Source organism: Orcinus orca, chromosome 3, assembly GCF_937001465.1.
Source record: "Orcinus orca chromosome 3, mOrcOrc1.1, whole genome shotgun sequence".
NCBI classification, from domain to species: domain Eukaryota; kingdom Metazoa; phylum Chordata; class Mammalia; order Artiodactyla; family Delphinidae; genus Orcinus; species Orcinus orca.
The window spans coordinates 142406952-142426396 of record NC_064561.1 but is presented as its reverse complement, the minus strand read 5'-3'; the positions used below and the strand labels follow the sequence as shown (position 1 = coordinate 142426396).

Sequence of the window (19445 nt, the reverse complement as noted above, 5' to 3'; positions counted from 1 at the left end):
ATGGACTGAATTCACCAATTCAAAGACACAAAGTGGCTGGATAGGATAATTCATCAAGAAGACATTACAGCAAAGTGATTCAGTTATACATACGTGTGTGTGTGTACACACACACACACACACAAAAACATATATTCTTTTTTAGATTCTGTTCCCTTATAGGTATTACAAAATACTGAGTATAGTTCCCTGTGCTATACTTCAATAAAAAATTAAATTAAATTTTAAAAAAAGACATCACAGTTACTAATATACATGCACCTAACATAGGAACACCAAAACATATAAAACAATTATTAACAGACCTAAAGGGAGAAATTGAGAGCAACACAATAATATTAGGGGACTTCTAACACCTCACTTACATCAAAGGATAGATCAACTGAGGAAGTCAACTGAGAAACAGTGGCCTTAAATGAAACGTTAAACCAGGTGGATTTGATAGATTTGTACAGAACATTCCATCCAAATGCAGAATACACATTCTTCTCAAGTGCACATGAAACTTTCTCAAATGACAGACCATATGTTGGGAAACAAAATAAGTCTCAATAAATTTAACAAGACTGAAATTATATCAAGTATATTTTCCAGTCACCATGGTATGGAACTAGAAATCAACTACAAACAAAAGCTGGAAAATATATGGAGACTAAACAACATGCTACAGTACAACTATTGGGTCAAAGAAGAAGTCAAAAGAGAAATCAAAAATTACCTGAAAATAAATGAAAATGAAAATACATCAAACCAAAATCTTCGGGATGCAACAAAAGTGGTACTAAGAGGGAAGTTTATAGCAATACAGAACTACCTTAAGAAACAAGAAAAATCTGAAATACTTTATCTTTCACCTAAAAAAACCAGAAAAAAGAGAACAAATAAAACCCAAAGTCAGTAGAAGGAGGGAAATAATATTGATCAGAGTGGAAATAAGTGAAATAGACTAAAAAGGCAATAAAAAAGATCAATGAAACCAAGAGCTGGTTCTTTGAAAAGATAAACAAACCTTTAGCTAGACATAGTAAGGAAAAAATGCTGATAAATAAAACTACAAATGAAAGAGGAGAAATAACAACAGATACCATAGAAACAAAAAGGATTATAAGAGATTATGAACAGTCATACACCAACAAATTGGACAACCTAGAAGGGACCAATTCTCAGAATCATACAATCTTCCAAGACTGAATCACAAAGAAATAGAAAATCTGAATAAACCAATCACTAGTACAGAGATTGAAATAGTACTCAAAAAAGCTTCCAAAAACAATAGTCTGGGACCAGACAGCTTCACAGGTGAATTCCATCAAACATTCAAAGAAGTTTTAATAACTATCCTTCTCAAACTCTTCCAAAATACCGAAGAGGAGGAAATGCTTCCCAACTCATTTTACGAGGCTAACATCACCCTGACACCAAAATCAGACAGAGACAACATAAAAAAAGAAAAATTATAGCCCAATATCTCCGATGATCATAGATACAAAAATCCTCAACAAAATATTTAGCAAACCAAATACATCAATACAGTAAAAAGATTATATGCCATGATCAGGTGGGATTTATTCCAGGCATGCAAGGATGGTTCATTACCTGCAAATCAATCAATGTGATACACCGCATTAACAAAATAAAGGATAAAAACCATATGACCTTATCAACGGATGCAGAAAAAGTATCTGACAAGATTCAACACCCATTTATGATAAAAACTCTCAATAAAGTGGGTATAGAAAGAATGTACCTCAACATAATAAAGGTCATATGTGACAAACCCAGCAGCTACACATACTCAGTGGTGAAAAACTGAAAGCTATCCTCCTAAATCAGGAACAAGACAAGAATGGCCCCTCTCACCACGCTTATTCACATAGTATTAAAAGACGGTATCCATCCATCTCCTTCTTCCTACCTCCCTGGATGCTCCCCTGACCCCTGCAGGCAGCATCCTCAGTCCATCCTCACTGCCCCTGGCCACATGATGGGAACAGTGGTGGGTCTTGCACGCATGTCCCCGAACTGGCCTGCATCGGTCGGTCAGGGGAGGGGCCTGTTCCACCTAGGCCAGGGGTCTCAGGTCGAAAGGCAACATTCCGCCAGAGGAAGTGGCGAGAGGGAAGGGGGGGCGCCCCTTGTAGCACTTCCCGCCTTGGTGCACTGCGTCTCTTCCACACCCTGCTATGGGCCCAGCGCACAGGTTGGGATGGGGAAAGGGGAGAGGCAAGTGCAGATGGCAGGGGCATTGGAGGGTGGTCCCACGGATCCCTTTCCTGGGGGAAACTTGGGGCTGGAGGGCAGCAGCAGCACGTGTCTGCTGCTGAACACATCTGTATCCGGGTCCTCTGCCACCCCTGGTGTGAGGAGTGGGCCAGGGGGCCTGGTTGGTTGTGGCCCTTGTGCTTTCTCCCTCTTCTAAAAAAAAACAAAAGTCCTAGACAGAGCAAGTAGGCAAGAAAAAGAAATAAAAGGAATAAAAGAAATAAAAGGAATCCAAATTGGAAAGGAAGAAGTAAAATTTAATAGTCTGCAGATGATATGATACTATTAATAGAAAATCCTAAGGACACCACCAAAAAACTACTAGAACTCATCAATAAATTTGGTAAAGATGCAGATACAAAATTAACACTCAGAAGTCTGTTGTGTTTCCATACACTAACAATGAACTATCAGAAAGAGAAATTAAGAAAATGATTGGGGGCTTCCCTGGTGGCACAGTGGTTAAGGATCCGCCTGCCAATTCAGCGGACACAGGTTTGAGCCCTGGTCTAGGAAGATCCTACATGTCGCAGAGCAACTAAGCCCGCGAGCCACAACTACTGAAGCCCAAGCACCTAGAGCCCGTGCTCCGTGACAAGAGAAGCCACCACAATGAGAAGTCCGCGCACCACAACAAAGAGTAGCCCCCGCTTGCCACAACTAGAGAAAGCCCGCATGGAGCAACAAAGATCCAACTCAGCCATAAATAAATAAATAAATAAAATTATTAAAAAAAAGAAAATTGCCTTTACAATTGCAACAGAAAGAATAAAATACCTGGAAATAAATTTAAAGACACAAATAACTGGAAAGATATTCTGTGCTCATAAATTCAAAGAATTAACATTATTAAAATGTTCATAAGACTTCCCTGGTGGCGCAGTGGTTGAGAGTCCGCCTGCCGATGCAGGGGACACGGGTTTGTGCCCCGGTCCGGGAAGATCCCACATGCCGCGGAGCGGCTGGGCCCATGAGCCATGGCCGCTGAGCCTGCGCATCCGGAGCCTGTGCTCCGCAACGGGAGACGCCACAACAGTGAGAGGCCTGCGTACCACCAAAAAAAAAAAAAAAAAAAATGGGCAGAGGAGATAAACAGACATTTTCCAAAGAAGACATATGGGTGGCCAACAGGCACATGAAAACGATGTTCAACATCATCAATTATTAGGGATTATTAGGGATCAAAACCACAATAAGATATCACCTCACACCCATTTGAATGGTTATTATCAAAAAGGCAAGAAATAACACGTGTTGGTGAGGATGTAGATATAAGGGAACACTTACACACTGTAGGTGGGAATGTAAACTGGTGCAGCCACTATGGAAAACAGTACAGAGATTCCTCAAAAATTTAAGAATGGAAGTAGCATATGATCCAGCCATCCCACTTCTTGGTGTTTATCCAAAGAAACACTAATTCAAAAAGATATATGCACTCTTATGTTCATCACGGCACTATTTGCAATAGTATTGCAAGAAATATTTCCAAAGTACAGAAACAACCTAACTGCCCAATAATGAATGAATGGATAAAGAAGGTGTGGCATATACATACAATGAAACACTACTCAGCCATAAAAAAAAGATGAAACCTTGCCATTTATGACAACATGGATGAACCTTGAGGATATTATGTTAAGTGAAATAAGTCAGAGAAATAAATACTGTGTGATTTCACTTATATGTGGAATATAAAAAACAAAACAAATAAAATAAATAAATGAACAAACTAAACAAAAACAAATACATGGATACTGAGAATACTGAGTAGTGGTTATCAGAGGGAAAGGGGCAGAGAGAAGGGTAAAGGGGATCAACTGTATGGTGATGGATGGAAAGTAAATTTTTGGTGGTGAGCACACTGTAGGGTATACAGAAGTAGAAATATAATGAACAATTTTATAAGCCAATGGTACCTTAAAAACAAATCTATAAATAATACTAAATAAATAAAATTAGCAACCTTTATTAAAGAAATTGAAGAGAAAATTAATGTACTAGAAGATACATCAGAAGAAGTTATCTAGAAAGTGGCAAAGAGAGAAAAAAAAAAAAGGCAGAAAATGTGGGAGAGAGGTTAAAAGACAAGAGATAGAATGAGAAGGTCTAACATGCATGTAATTGGTGAACCAGAAAGAGGAGATAGCAGAGGTAATATTGAAGAGATAATGGCTTAGGATTTTCGAGAATTCGTAAAAGATAATGATCTGCAGATTCAAGAAGTTTAATGAATTCAAGCAGAATCAATAAACAATATGTTACAGAGTTGGAAAAAAAAATTAAAATTCCAGACCAAAGGGGGAAAAGATCAAGTGAAATTCTTGGAATTAAAGTGTTCTAAAGCCCTTGTATTGGCCAGATCAACATTACACTTTGATGTGATGTATGGTGTAATTTTAAAGGTAACTACTAACATAATAGAAAACAATATATAACTTATAATCTAGGAGAGAGAGAAAGGAGAATGTTAAAAAATAAATGACTTAAAGAAAGGTAAGAAAGGAGAAAAAAATGTAAAAGAAGTAGGACAAATAGAAAGCATAAAATAGATAAGATCCTCCCATTCTTTCTTAAACCCATGCTAATCAGGCTATCTTCCCCATCACTACACAAAACCTACTCTTATTAGACCAATGCCCTCCATATTGGTAAACTCAATTTCTCAGTCTTTAACTTGCTTGCCTTATCAGAAATATTTGCCACAAAGAATCACTCTCTTCCTTAATAAACTGATTCAACAGGGCTTCAGGTTTTCCTATCTCTCTCTGGTCCCTCCTCCTTTTCTGTCTGCTTTGCTCACTGTTAGCTCCTTGTCTCCCTTAAAATTGTAGAGTCTCGGGCTTCCCTGGGTGGCACAGTGGTTAAGGAATCTGCCTGCCAATGCAGGGGACATGGGTTCGATCCCTGGCCTGGGAGGATCCCACATTCCACGGAGCAGCTGAGCCCATGCGCCACAACTGCTGGGACTGCGCCCTGGAGCCTGCGAGTCACAACTGCTGAGCCTGCGTGCCACAACTGCTGAGGCCTGCACGCCTAGAGCCCATGCTCTGCAGCAGGAGAGGCCACCGCAATGAGAAGCCTGTGCACCGCAATGAGTGGTGGCCCCTGCTTGCCACAACTAGAGAGGGCCCGCATGCAGCAGCAGAGGCCCAACACAGCCAAAAATAAATACATTTATTAAAAAAAGAAATTGTAGTCTCAAGGGTCAGTCTTTGTACTCTTCTCTATTTACCTCAATTTTTAGGTAATGTTATCCAATCTCATGGTTTTAATATCGTCACTTGTGTTATACAATACAGTAGCCACTAGTCACAAGTGATTACTTAAATTTATACTAATTAAAATTAAATTAAAAAAAATTCAGTACCTGAGTCACTCTAGCCACATGTGGCTAGTGGCTACCATATTGCACAGTGTAGGTATAAAACATTTCCATCATTGCAGAAAGTTCTGCTGATCTAGATAATGACAAATTTCACATTATATTTCTAGCCAAAACTTCTCTCCTAAATTTCAGACTTGCATATCCAACTACCAACTTAACATCTTTTTAAAAATTGAGATATAATTGACATATAACATTATACTAGTTTTAGATACACAACATAATGATTTGGTATATGTATATATCCAACTTAATATCTTTACTTGGATATAATAGACAAGTGAAACCTGTCAAAAACTGAACTTCTGACTTTTTCCTGAAAAGCTACCCCATGCATTGTTTTCCTGATTTCAGTTAATGGTATTTCCATCCTTCTAGTTGCTCAAGCTAAAATTCTTGGAATCACTCATAACTTCTTTTTCTCAGTCTACATTCAATCCGTTAGGAAATCTTGTTGGCTTTCTTTCAAATATATCCAGACTCTGACTACCATCATTTGTTACCAAGATTTCTACAGTGGAGCTCTCTGTTTGTACCCTTACAGTTTACTTGCCACACAAGCAGGTAGAGAGTTGTAGAGTGGTATAGTAAGGAATTTGGCCTCACCCAGTTGGTTGTTACAACTGAGGGAAGTGCTATTAGCACCCAGTAGGTAGAGACTAGGGATGCTGCTAAAGATCCTACAGCGCACAGGTTAGCTTCCTACAACAATTACCTAGCCAAAAATGTCCTGAGACTGAGAAATCTGCCCTAAGGGGGAAAATAGGAGGCTGTGTTAGGGAAAGACAGGAAGGGACCTTATATGGTAATGGCAGTATTCTATTTCTTTAACTTGATTGTGGTTACATGGCTATTTGCTTTATAATTATTCAATATACGTATGTTCGATGCACTTTTTTGTAGGATGTTGTATTTCACAATTATTAAAAAAAAAAGGGAACTCCATAAGATGAAGTAAACAGATTTTAACACAAAACCAAGTGCTTTACCTTTTATCCTCAACCTGTAAGTTACTATTATTACCTTCACTTTATAGAAAAGGATACAAAGCATGGAGAAGGTAAGTAATTGACTACAAAGTTAGTAAGTGGCAGAGTTCAAATTCAAGCCTACACAGTTTAAGTCCAGAGCCTGTATTCTTTGCCACTATGCTGTGCTGTTTTTCCTGTTCTTTGGCCTTTCCTCCTCTCTTTTATCTTTCACTTTTACTTCTCTTTCTTGTTACAGCCCAGACTACTCAACAAGTATAGTTTTATTATTGCTGTATTTGTTTAATGGAGTTTAATGTCCACTGATCTTATTTTTCTAATTGTAGCATTTACGGCAAAGTAGAAAGAAAATGGGGTTTCTGAGGGAGAGTCCTATATTTGCCACTCACTACCTGTGTAATTTAAGACTAACCATTTAACCTCCACGAGACTATTTTCCCATTTGCAAAATGGAAATAATAACATCCTCTTCACTGGGGTGTTTGAGAATTAAATGACATGATGCATATTATACTTAGTACTTTGTAACGGGAAAATAAATGTTCAAATGTATTATTATTCCTTTCAAAAATCAAATAGGGCTTCCCTGGTGGAGCAATGGTTGAGAGTCCACCTGTCGATGCAGGGTACACAGGTTCGTGCCCCGGTCCGGGAAGATCCCACATGCTGCGGAGAGGCTAGGCCCGTGAGCCATGGCCGCTGAGCCTGGGTGTCCGGAGCCTGTGCTCCGCAACGGGAGAGGCCACAACAGTGAGAGGCCCGTGTACCGCAAAAAAAAAAAAAAAAAATCAAATAAAAATACTTCTTTTTTTTAAAACATATGCAGCCTTTTGAGTTTTTTCCTATTTTTTTTAAATGAAAAATTCTTCTTAGTAACAAAGAGCTAATAAGCAAATATTGCCAACATGCCACTATTATGTGATAGAGATGTTGGTAACATGTTCTATTCCCCAGCATGTGTTTTCTTTTCTGTTTCTTTCCTTTCCATTTCCCTATTCTGCTCTTCTGTGTTTCTGTTCAACAATTAAGCCAAAGCTCTCATTAACTTAATGCTACTGAAGATAAATAATGTTAAATAAAAATGTTAAAGTATTACCTTATAAGGTAATAATAGTAATTTTAACAGTAACTTTTCAAAAAAGGCAAAACCATATACAGTTGACCCTTCAACAATGAGGGAGTTAACTGTGCCTCTGCACAGTTGAAAATTGGTGTATAACTTGACAGTCAAGTATCTGCAAATCTGCATCTGTAGATTCAACCAATCATGGATGGTGTAGTACTGTAGTACATAATATTGAAAAAAATCCACATATAAGTGGACCTGAACAGTTCAAACCTGTGTTGTTCAAGGTCTACTGTATTACCATTTCCAATCAAGAAGGGCCTTATTTCTGTATCTTATAAAGAGTATGAACATAAAAATGATGATCTATTCTAAGATGAGGCAACTAAAATACTGAGTAATGGTAAACTCTGAACAATATATTCATCCAACAAGTTCTCAATGAGCCTCTACAAGGTACTTGGGTACTGAGAAAAACAGAAAAAAAAAAAGTCATGGTCCCTATCCTCAAGAAACTTAAAAAATATAATTTATGAAGTCAAGAAGTCAGGTAATTTGTCCTAAATCACTTAAATAATAAAACCAAGCAGGATGCTAATAAACGATTATGATTTTCTGTTCCTCATTTCACTTTTAGCTCATGTCTACACCACTTGCTAGTCGTGGCTCCCAAATTAGCTCTGTAATAGATTAGTGCAAGATTTATTCTTTTAAGGTAAAAAGTTTAGTTGACTATTTGAAACATAGAGCCATATAACATATATATTCAAATGTGGAGCATCAGAAATGATCTTGAATATAAAGTATACACTGATCAATAGTAACTGTTACTAAAATCTCACTAAGATAAAAAGGAACTGTGAGTAAGCTAAGTAGTTTCATCAGAACAGTTAGTTGATATGCAAAAACAGAAGCCTGATTTTTCAGTTCCTTTTTTAATGTAATAAAACTGATTAATAATTCAGTTGACTTCTTTGGTCTTAAGTTTTAAAACTAAAGGCAGAATTAAGAGTACTTTGACCCACTAATTTACAAGACTAGGATTGACAGTCCTATTAAATATCCTTAGTCTAAAACTGTCAATTTCACTAAATAAAACTTGAAAAAAGTATCTCCTGGATGTAATGAGTAAAAACATTCTATATAAAATATCAATGAAAAATACATTTTAAATTAAGGTGGGTATCTAAGATCAGCAACAACTCAAGGATGCCCACTCTTGCCAATTTTATTCAACATAATATTGGAAGTCCTAGCCACAGCAATCAGGCAAGAAATAGAAATAAAAGGATTCCAAATTGGAAAGGAAGTAAAAAGGTAACACTCTGCAGATGACATGACACTACACATAGAAAATCCTATGATGCCACCAAAAAAGTAGTAGAGCTCAACAATGAATTCAGTAAAGTTGCAGGATACAAAATTAAGATACAGAAATCTGTTGCACTTCTATACACTAAAAATAAATTACCAGAAGGGAAATTAAGAAAACAATCCCATTTACCATTGCATCAAAAAGAATAAAATATGTAGGAATAAACCTATCTCAGAAGGCAAAACAACTATACTTGGAAAATTATAAGACACTGATGAAAGAAATTGAAGACAACATAAACAGATGGAAAGGTATACTGTGTTCATGGATTGGAATTAATATTGTTAAAATGACCATACTACCCAAGGCAATCTACAGATTATTGCAATCCCTATAAAAATACCAAGGGCATTTTTCACAGAACCAGAACAAATAATTTTAAAATTTGTATGGAAACACAAAAGACCCCAAATAGCCAAAATAATCTTGAGAAAGAAGAACAGAGCTGGAGGAACAATGTTTCTTGACTTCAGACTATACTACAAAGCTACAATACTCAAAACACTATGGTATTGGCCAAAAAAACAGACAAATAGATCGACGGAACAGGATGAGAAAGCCCAGAAATAAACCCGTGCACTTACGATCAATTAATCTGTGACAAAGGAGGCAAGAATATACAATGGAGAAAAGACAGTCTCTTCAATAAGTGGTGCTGGGAAAACTGGACAGCCACATGTAAAATAATGAGATTAGAACATTTTCTCACACCATATATAGAAATAAACTCAAAATGGATTAAAGAACTAAATGTAAGACCAGAAACCATAAAACTCCTAGAGGAAAACATAGGCGGAACACCCTTTGCCATAAATCACAGCAACATATATTTTTGACCTGTATGCTAAAGCAGAGGAAATAAAAGCAAAATAGGACCTAATCAGACTTAAAAGCTTTTGTGTGGCAAAAAGGAAACCACTGACAAAACAAAGAGACAACCTACTGAATGGGAGAAAATATTTGCTAATGATATGACTGATAAGGGGTCAATACCCAGAATATATAAACAGCTCATACAACTCAACAAAAAAACAAGCAACCCAATTTAAAAATGGGCAGATCTGAATAGACATTTTATAAAGAAGACATACAGATGGCCAACAAGCACAAGAAAAGATCCTCAACGTCAGTAATCATCTGGGAACTTCAAAACCACAATAAGATATCACCTCACACCCATTAGAATGGTTATCATCAAAAAAGTGAGAAATAACAAGTCTTGGTGAGGATGTACATATAAGGGAACCCTTATACACTGTTGGGGGAATGTAAATTGGTGCAACCACTGTGGAAAACAGTATGGCCAATTTCTCAAAAAACTGAAAATAGAACTACCATATGACCCAGCAATTCCACTCCTGGGTATATATCTGAAAAAAAATGAAAACACTAATTCAAAAAGATACAGGTACCCCAATGTTCATTGCAGCATTATTTACAACTGCCAAGATACGGAAGTAACCTAAGTGTCCATCAACAGATGAATGGATAAAGAAGATGTGGTATATGTATAATGCAACACTACTCAGCAATAAAAAAGAATGAAATTTTGCCATTTGCAACAACATGGATGGACGTGGAAGGTATTATGCTAAGTGAAATAAGTCATACAAAGACAAATACTGCATGATATCACTTATATGTGGAATCTAAAAAATAATACAAACTAGTGAATATAACAAAAAGGAAACAGACTTACAGATACAGAGAACAAACTAGTGGTTACCAGTGGAGCGAGGGAAGCAGGGAGGGGCAAGATATGGGTAGGGGATTAAGAGTTATAAACTATTACGTATAAAATAAATAAGCGGGCTTCCCTGGTGGCGCAGTGGTTGAGAGTCCGCCTGCCTATGCAGGGGACATGGGTTCGTGCCCCGGTCTGGGAGGATCCCACATGCCGCGGAGCAGCTGGGCCCGTGAGCCTGCGTGTCCGGAGCCTGTGCTCCGCAACGGGAGAGGCCACGACGGTGAGAGGCCTGCGTACCGCAAAAATAAATAAATAAATAAATAAATAAATAAGCAAGCTAGAAAGATATATTGTACAACACAGGGAATACAGTCAATATTTTAAAATAACTATAAATGCAGTATAACCTTTAAAAATTGTGAATCACTATTTTGTACACCTGTAACTTATGTAATATTGTACATCAACTGTATCTCAATTAGAAAAAAAAAGGAAAATAAAGAAATATGGACATGGCATAGGAATTAAAAGCTTGGAAAATAAACATATAGTAGAGAAGTTATTAACTTTAGAGAGTTTTAAAAATATCATCTCAATTTAAAAAATTAAATATTTTAGAAATTGAAAAGTTGACTGTCAGGAAGCCAGTACCCCTTCATCAAAAAGAATAACTTAAAGAACTTGGGGGAAATTTATAAAAGAAAATCTAAAGCACATAAAATAATCTATAAATTAATGTGTAAGCATTTGGAACTATTCCAAGCACTACTGAACTTTATATAGGAGTTTGCTACTATTATTTGTGAAGTTAAACTAAGTTTAATGAAATGAGCTTAATGAAACTGTTATACTGTGGGAGGAAAAAGGCATAAACAGAATTGTTAAGAAATGCTAGAGAAAATTTTTAATATTGGTAAGCAGGCAGAACCTTATTGCTCTTAAATCTACAAAAACTGATGAAACCACCTTCAGAAGGTATTCATTTGTTTGAATTATACACAATGGTTAAATTGGGATATAGCCTATTCTGATTCTATTAAGTAGAATTTAGTGGTCAGCTCACATAAGACTGCTTGGATTTGAATCCTGGATTTACTGTGTGACTTGGGGCAACTTACTTAAATTCCCTAAGGGAATTTGGTTTGAGATTTAAATGAGATAATGCACATAATAATGTGACCGGTCCACAGTGAGTGCTCAATAAACATAGCTATCATTTTTATTATGAATTTAGTTCTTTAAAAGTAACTAGCAAAATTATATTTTGGCTTAATTTAGTGGCCTGAATAAAATCAGCTGACAGATGTACGTCTTTAGCATAAAGTGAGTAAACCCAGTGAGGTAAGAAAGATAAAGAAATTGAGCTTCATAGAATTACTGAACTGTCACAAACAGAATAGACCTAAAGGGAAAGAATTTATTTCTGAAGAACAAAACAGTGTCACTTTGGAGAAAAACTCAGAGAAAAAGACAAGTCAATAGAAAGGTAGTGGAAGATGGAACTAACATTTATTTATTGAATGCCTACTACTGGCCTAATGTTTACATGTTGTTTAATTGCATCCAATACTTTAGGATTTGGGAAATAGGTATTACCTTCAAATTATTGATACAAAAAACATAAATAAATAAAAAACCATGAAGCTCAGAAGTAACTTGTCCTAAATCACGTAACTAATAAAGCCACGATTGGGAAATGAAACCAGGCTACTTTGATCCCAAACGCTATTTCCCACTATAGTGGGATGTCTGCTTTAAAGAAGGAGGCAGGCTATTTGGAAGACAAAAGAAGCCTCTGAAAATCAGGTCCTGTTCAGATTCGGAAACAAAAAAGCAGTAATACCTAGAATGACAAATGGCCTTAAACTCTTTAAAAACAAAGTTTAGGACTAGAAGAGTGAAGATATGTGCCGAAGTATCTGGATTACAAATTTAAAACAACACAGTTTTCTTGAAGCAAACTAGCTTAGGTGAATTTGTTTCTCTTGATGCAAACTTCTTTGTCTCAAGGCTAGATATTCCCTTGGACAGCAATAATCCTTCCAGCAGCAGTGAAACACAGGAAAGGTCAATAGCCAAGTCAGAGTAGGAAAAAACATACCTGCTTAAACAATGGCAGAAAAAAACGGCTACACTTCTGACTTACTTTGTTAACCAATACTCTCCACTGTATTGGTTCCTAAACTAAACTGAGAATGTGGCTGAGTTTAGAAACAGGATTTTTTATGTCCTGGAGATGATACTTTCACTGAATATTGAATGTTAGGAAACCAGAAAAGAGGAAAATCTAGAAAGGTTCTTAGATTTCAGTCAGCCTTAACAAAAAGTGATAATCAAGGTTGGGGAAAATATGAAGGACATTCAGGAATTGACATAAAGTTTCCAGTTTAATCACATACATGTATTTGTCCTGGGCGAATCTGAAATCTTGTGGCATTGTCAAATTAGCTTTTTATTCCAAACAAGCAGAAAACTGATGATATTTCAATGATTCAAAATAAATCATGAATGAGTCCAAAGTTCCTAGTGCCTTTCAAAGATTTATTAACATTCAAGTAAATATGAAGAACTGTAAGGAAACAGATCATTTTCAGTTGCCTCAATTAGTCAAGTAACCTGAACTTCAAATTCCCCCAGAATGCTGTTTCAAAGGAAATTTGATACCTTTCTGAAAGTCTTGAGAACTATAAACTGAAGTTTGATGAATTAGGTTGAGAGGTGAATTGGAGTTTCATAGCTAATATTACTTAGATGGTAACACAGAATAGTGCTACCAATGATTAAGTAAAATTTTAAATATTCCTAAGCACTAATTTGCCACAGACTAACACTAATATAGGGAGTTAAATACAAAAAAATGACATAAACAGATATATTCATTTCTATTTCATTCAATCCTCTGATCTTTAAGACACTGAAGTCCCAGATACAAGATTATTAATGTCAAAGATAAGTCATTTAGTAATAAGACCCTTGGGCTTCCCTGGTGGCGCAGTGGTTGAGAGTCCGCCTGCCGATGCAGGGGATACGGGTTCGTGCCCCGGGTCTGGGAAGATCCCACATGCTGCGGAGCGCCTAGGCCCGTGAGCCATGGCCGCTGAGCCTGGGTGTCCAGAGCCTGTGCTCCGCAATGGGAGAGGCCACAACAGTGAGAGGCCCACGTACCGCAAAAAAAAAAAAAAAAAAGAAAAGAAAAAGAAAAAGACCCTTATCATTTATTTTAAGATTGGTTTTAGTATGGGGTCTCAATATGAAAACAGCTTATTAACTTGTTTGCTGGTGCTTATGCTGAAGCATTTATCTCCATGAAAAGAACATAGAGAACAACCAAAGGAAGCTCCTAAATGTTATTTTTAAAAGTTATTAACTGTGAGCATCAGTATATCTCAAAGAATGTCAGCCCTTTCCACACTAGGTTCAGAAACTTTCTTTGACAATTCTTTGCAAAAGCAAACCTATAGTACATATGCCAAGATGCTAGCGACAATCTGCAATAAGGAGGTACTAGCTTTTGCCCAAAGAAATGGATTATGAACCCACCATACAAGTATTTATGAGTGAAAATTACTATTAACTAATACTTCTGCAAATGGTAGAGTTTTAGATACTATATTTACATTCAGTTCACCAGGCCAGGGGTTGATAATTTTTTTCTGCAAAGGGCCAGATAGTAAATATTTTAGGCTTTGCCAGCCATATGGTCTCTACAACTACTCAACTCTGCCTGTAGCACAAAAGACAATGTATAAATGAGTAAGCATGGTTGTGTTCCAGTAAAACCATATAAAAAGTAAATACATTTGGCAGTGGCCAAATTTGGTCATAGTTTACTCACCTCTGTAGTATACCAATATCAAAGCAATTGGAACCATATCATTAAAAAGGCAGCCTTGTGAAAGCAGTTATGTATATGTATGTTCTTCTAGGTAAGTCTGTAACTTCTATAAAGTCCGGTAACAAACTTTATCTAAACCTCTTCCTTATGAATTGCTTAATGGTGAGCCAATAGGAGCCATAATATTCAAATTCTGATGTGACAGTTGGAACATGCTTCTAATCTGATCAATAAATCCTTCAAAAGGTGTTAAATTTGACAGTGCTGGAAGACAATGTGTTTTAATAAAGAAATTAGCAGTCAGAACAATGCAATGGCACCAAAGAACCTCTCCTCTCACACTGGGAACACTAAATGCTCTAGTTATGTTTAGGCAGTAGGAAAGAAAGAATACTGGCAAGTACTGAAATTTAAGTGTATTATAAAATGCTGGCTTGCTAGAAATTTTTATCTTCTTAATTTTTTCTTTACTTTTATGTTCGTATCTCTTAAAAAAATACTATAAATCATTATTTTAATTTGTAATTCAGGTATTCCCATCCTCCTATGCTGTTTACCCTTTATTGTAACTATTTAGGGTATTATAAAAATCACAATAAACAGCATTATTTTTATGTATGTAACTGAGATATGCAGCATTTAAGACAGAAGAAATCTAAGGCTAAATGTTTTCAGAGCTCTAGTGGGCATACAGTGGGAAAGGAAAGGTGAACTTTATTTTCTTCGAGGCAAAGAAGCTATAGGTGACATCTTAGCTTGCCACCAACCTTTATTCTTAATATGAAGTTTGTAGTTGTTTGTGAGGCAAGGAGATTTTTGTTCAAGTTAAAACAAGGGTTTCTTTGACCTACTGCAAAGTGTAAAGCCTTTCCCTTCAGGGGCTGCCTGTTACCCTGCATATGACAAGCAGTAAAAAGATAAAAGGAGGGGGAACAGGTTCTAAAGTTTGCTAATCTACTGATCTCAGCAATAGATTACGGCATGGCTTGAGAGTCATGAAAATTAGGTTTTAGTCAAGCTGGCCATTAACCGGTTGTCTCCTGGTGAGCGAGCCAGTTTCTTCAACTCGGTGGACTGAAGTTTCCTCATCTGGAAAATGAGAGAATGCGCTTGACTAGCTGCTCTCAAAGGCCCGTTCCAGCTCTATTATTCTAAGACAGGAAGATGTCAAGCCACCTACTGTGGTCACTGTCTCTCACAGTCGAGCCGGGGGAAAAGCGTGACGAGGACTTCCCTGTCTCAGCCCTCACCCCATCTGCGGTCCTAGCTCAAGGCACCAAGGGAGCTTCCTCCCCACCTCCCCTCTCTAGCTCTCTCCTACTCGGGATAGAAAAGGGCGCTCCCATTCCCGCAATTCCCCCAATTCTCCTCCTCCCTCCTCCTCTCACTCGGGTGTTCACCCACGGTAACCCTGCCTTTTCCCTAAGGTCCGGCAGACACCGACTCCCACAGCCCCTCGAGTTCTTTCTCAGCCCCCGACGGAGGCCCTGACTTGCTCTCACCCGAGACCTGTAGGAACGCGCGCCGCCTCTCCGGACCGGTCTCCGCGGGCCCCGGCTTTGGCCTCACCGCTTCCGCAAGAAGCCACAGTTCGGAGGCGTTTCCCTGAAGAACTTCCCCGGGTAACAGCCGACTCCGTCGCAAGCTCAGCCTTAGCAGCCGCGTCCCCCCTTTCCCTCCGCTCCCTCCCGGGAGATGAGTTTGCAAGACCCGGAATGTCCTCTACCTGAGCAGGCCGAGCCTTTAATCTCAGAGAGCTCGGCGGGAAGGAGGACACCCCTCCCCCAAACTTCTCAACTTGCTGCAGCAAGGGTTCTTGTCCCCTGAACAGGAAAAGGCAACGGCCTAGGCCGCGGAGGCCAGCGGGGGATGCAGTTCTGAGAGCGCTAAGCCGGCCGCCGCAGTCAAACCTCCCGCCGCCGCGGACTACAACTCCCAGAGGGCTCTGCGACAGCCAACACGCCTCCCGCCGCAGAGCCCAGCCCTCCGGCTTCGGAAGGAAGGGCGGCGCAGGTGGGCTAATCGCGTTTTATCTGCAGCCAGACCTTTGCGCTAGAGTCTGTTGCCTGCCTGCCCTTAAGGCATCTAAGAGGAGGGATGCGATCTCCTGCAGTCTACCACCCCGGAGGCCACCTGAGAAAGGGCTGATGTGACATTTCCATCTAGGGCTGACCTCCCATTATCTGTCTGTCATCTCAGGCTGTTCTCGCTGGTGCTCTGTACTCTCATCACGTGCTTGCACCCTGTGGACACCAAGGGAAGCTGGTTTGAAAAAAAAATTGTTAGATTTGGCACTTTCTCTCCCTTGTCTAGACATTTAGGTTTGTTTTTTGTTTTTTACGTGTTGGCAGTTTAGTCACTAGGCTAAAAGAGGGGCTTTGGTAGGATTTTAAGCACCCTCTCCCCATCCCTAACAATTTCGCCGACAGCCACCCCAAATAAACATACAGTCTAAGGAAAATTGGTGTGCTTGTTATAAAAAGTCAGCTTAAGGTAAGTCTCCTGAAAAGCATATGGCAATACCTCAGCTCTTCTTACGTAGGAAGCCGGTGGCTTTTTTTTTTTTAAGCAAAACAACCAGGAAAAATCCAACGTTAGTGTAATGTGTTAATCCCAAATGAAAGAAACCAAATTTAACAAATAGTTAAAACTGAGTGCCAAGCATTTTACATAAAATATCTCATTAAGTCTTTACCATGATTCTAGAAGTGTATATTATCCCTATTTTACAAATAAGGAAACAGCCCTAGAGAATTTTAAGAGTTACCCAAGGCCAAACAACTATCAAGTGGCAGAAGATCTGGAATTCAAACTGAGGTCTTCTTCCAAAGCCTATGCTCTCAAACTCTGCCTCTATTATCGAGGGTTTGATAAATGCAAGGCAGGTAATGTGATGAATATTGCCTTTAAGGCAGATAAAAGTTATTTTGCTAATGGTGTCCTTATTAAAAAACTTTTGCAACTGCTTTTTAGCCTGCCTTCAACAGTACATTCTTTTGATAGCTGCAATGGTGGCAAAATTTTCTTCTTTCTCTGCTTTTCAGGCTGAGAAAATATTTTTAGGTAAGGCTGAGAAGCACGAAAGTAGATGGTATGGAATGACGTCAGCGAAAATGGCTGAATAGGGAACTTGAAAACTCTCCCTCCACAAAAGCAACGAATAACCTGGTGAAACTGTCAGAATCAGCTTTTTTTGGAACTCTGGAATCTAATTAAAAAAACTCACAACAACCAGGGGAACACTTAAGAAAAGACTGCTGAATTTTGGCAAGAAAGCTCTGTGATTATCTCTAGCTTGCCAGTGGCCTTGAGGACAGCAGCCCACATTCCTGGTGTAGGTTGCTGGTACCAGAGAGAGTAATATGGACCTTATTCTAAAGGAGTTGTAATTTTGTGTTTTGACCTATCTGGTGGTGTCCTGAAGGTTTGGCTCAAGGGCTTACCTTTGTTTCCCCAGGCTTGGAGCCTCCCAGGGCTGAGGCAGGATTGTCAAAAGAGTTTAAAGCAAATGTATTAGTCACTGCCACCAGGGTACGATGTAACAGTTGGGACAAACAATAAACAGGCCAAGAAACCTAGGAAGGAAGAGGCTGGGGAAGCAGATACTTGGGGAATAAAGGGTTTTTGTTTTCTATTTTTTAAATATTTACTTATTTATTTGGTCGTGCTGTATCTTAGTTGCAGCAGGTGGGCTCCTTAGTTGAGGCATGTATGCGGGATCTAGTTCCCTGACCAGGGATGGACCCGGGCCCCCTGCGTTGGGAGCATGGAGTCTTATCCACTGTGCCACCAGGAAAGTCCTGGTATAAGGGTTTTCTTGAAAAGCTTCCTCCTCTTCTGGGGAATCCAGAAGGCCACATGCATGCCTTGGTCTGGACCCATGCTCAGAAAAGACCTGAGAAGACCCTAAGCTCTCACTTCTGGCTGACTTTCAGACTCTGTACAAGCAGAAAGTGAAGGCTAATGCAGAAATGTAAAGTATCCTGCTAAGCATTGAAGGAGTGCCCCAGCACACAGCTAGCTGACAAAGACTGGGAGAGATTTTTTGCATTTTATCTGGTTTTTTCTTTTTCTTTTTTGCTTATAAGCATTTAATAAAGATATCTCTGCTAAATCACTAGCTGACCACTAAGCTAATGGAACAGAGTGGTCACACAACAAAGAATACAGACTTTATAGAATTAGCTGACTGGTAGTTAAGTCTAGAAGCTTGATCACATTTAAACTTGATTTTTAAAATCAAGCATTTATAGTTGGTGTTATAGACTTCCCATCACATCAGGAAGCACATTTCTGGAATTCTTTCATTTGTGATATTAAGACTATTCAGTGGGCTCAAATATTGTCTCTTACAAAGTTCGCCTTTAGCTTTTCACCAGTCATTGATGATCAGTAGCCATTGATGATCATCTTCTAGATCAGAGGTTTGTGTCACCCTTAGTGTCTGAGTAAATTTTTCTCAGTGTCCTTAGTTTCTGTTTACTAAGTGGTTAGGTCCAAACAAATTAATATGTGTTTATTTAAATATATATGGAAATTGAAAGAAAAAGATTTTATTTCATCTTTAATAACCACAATTGCTTACTAATTGGGTGTATGCACCTATTGGGCACTGCATAACTTCTCAAACCTTGAAATCAGATGGGACATCACTGTCTCCATTTCCTCTTCCACATTGGATTTTGCACAGCACTTGCTTGAGATCATAGGAATTGCTGAAAACTCAATTTTGAAAAGATATGTTAGCCAAAAGAATTAACTTGATCTAGTGTTGAAACTGTGAAGTACCTCAAGCGTTCACATGGTGTCTGACAGATATTGCTGTTTTCCTCAAAAATTTAAA

At 38.4% G+C, this 19445-nt stretch overlaps 1 protein-coding gene across 24 annotated transcripts in view; it reads right to left on the bottom strand.

Moving 5' to 3' along the window:
- Window positions 1-16445, bottom strand: part of SLC38A9 (solute carrier family 38 member 9) — a 137478-nt gene extending 121033 nt beyond the window's left edge. For 20 of the 24 annotated variants that reach the window (XR_004486147.2, XR_007476420.1, XR_007476421.1 and 17 more), the window contains exon 1: window positions 16105-16236. The gene's annotated coding sequence lies outside the window, so the exon portion shown is untranslated. Of the gene's footprint in view, window positions 1-13166; window positions 14574-15632; window positions 15692-16104; window positions 16293-16328 lie in introns of those variants that run through there. The other 4 variants (XM_033437860.2, XM_004275147.4, XM_033437861.2 and 1 more) reach the window with 4 other exon arrangements.
- Window positions 16446-19445: the final 3000 nt, after the last annotated feature.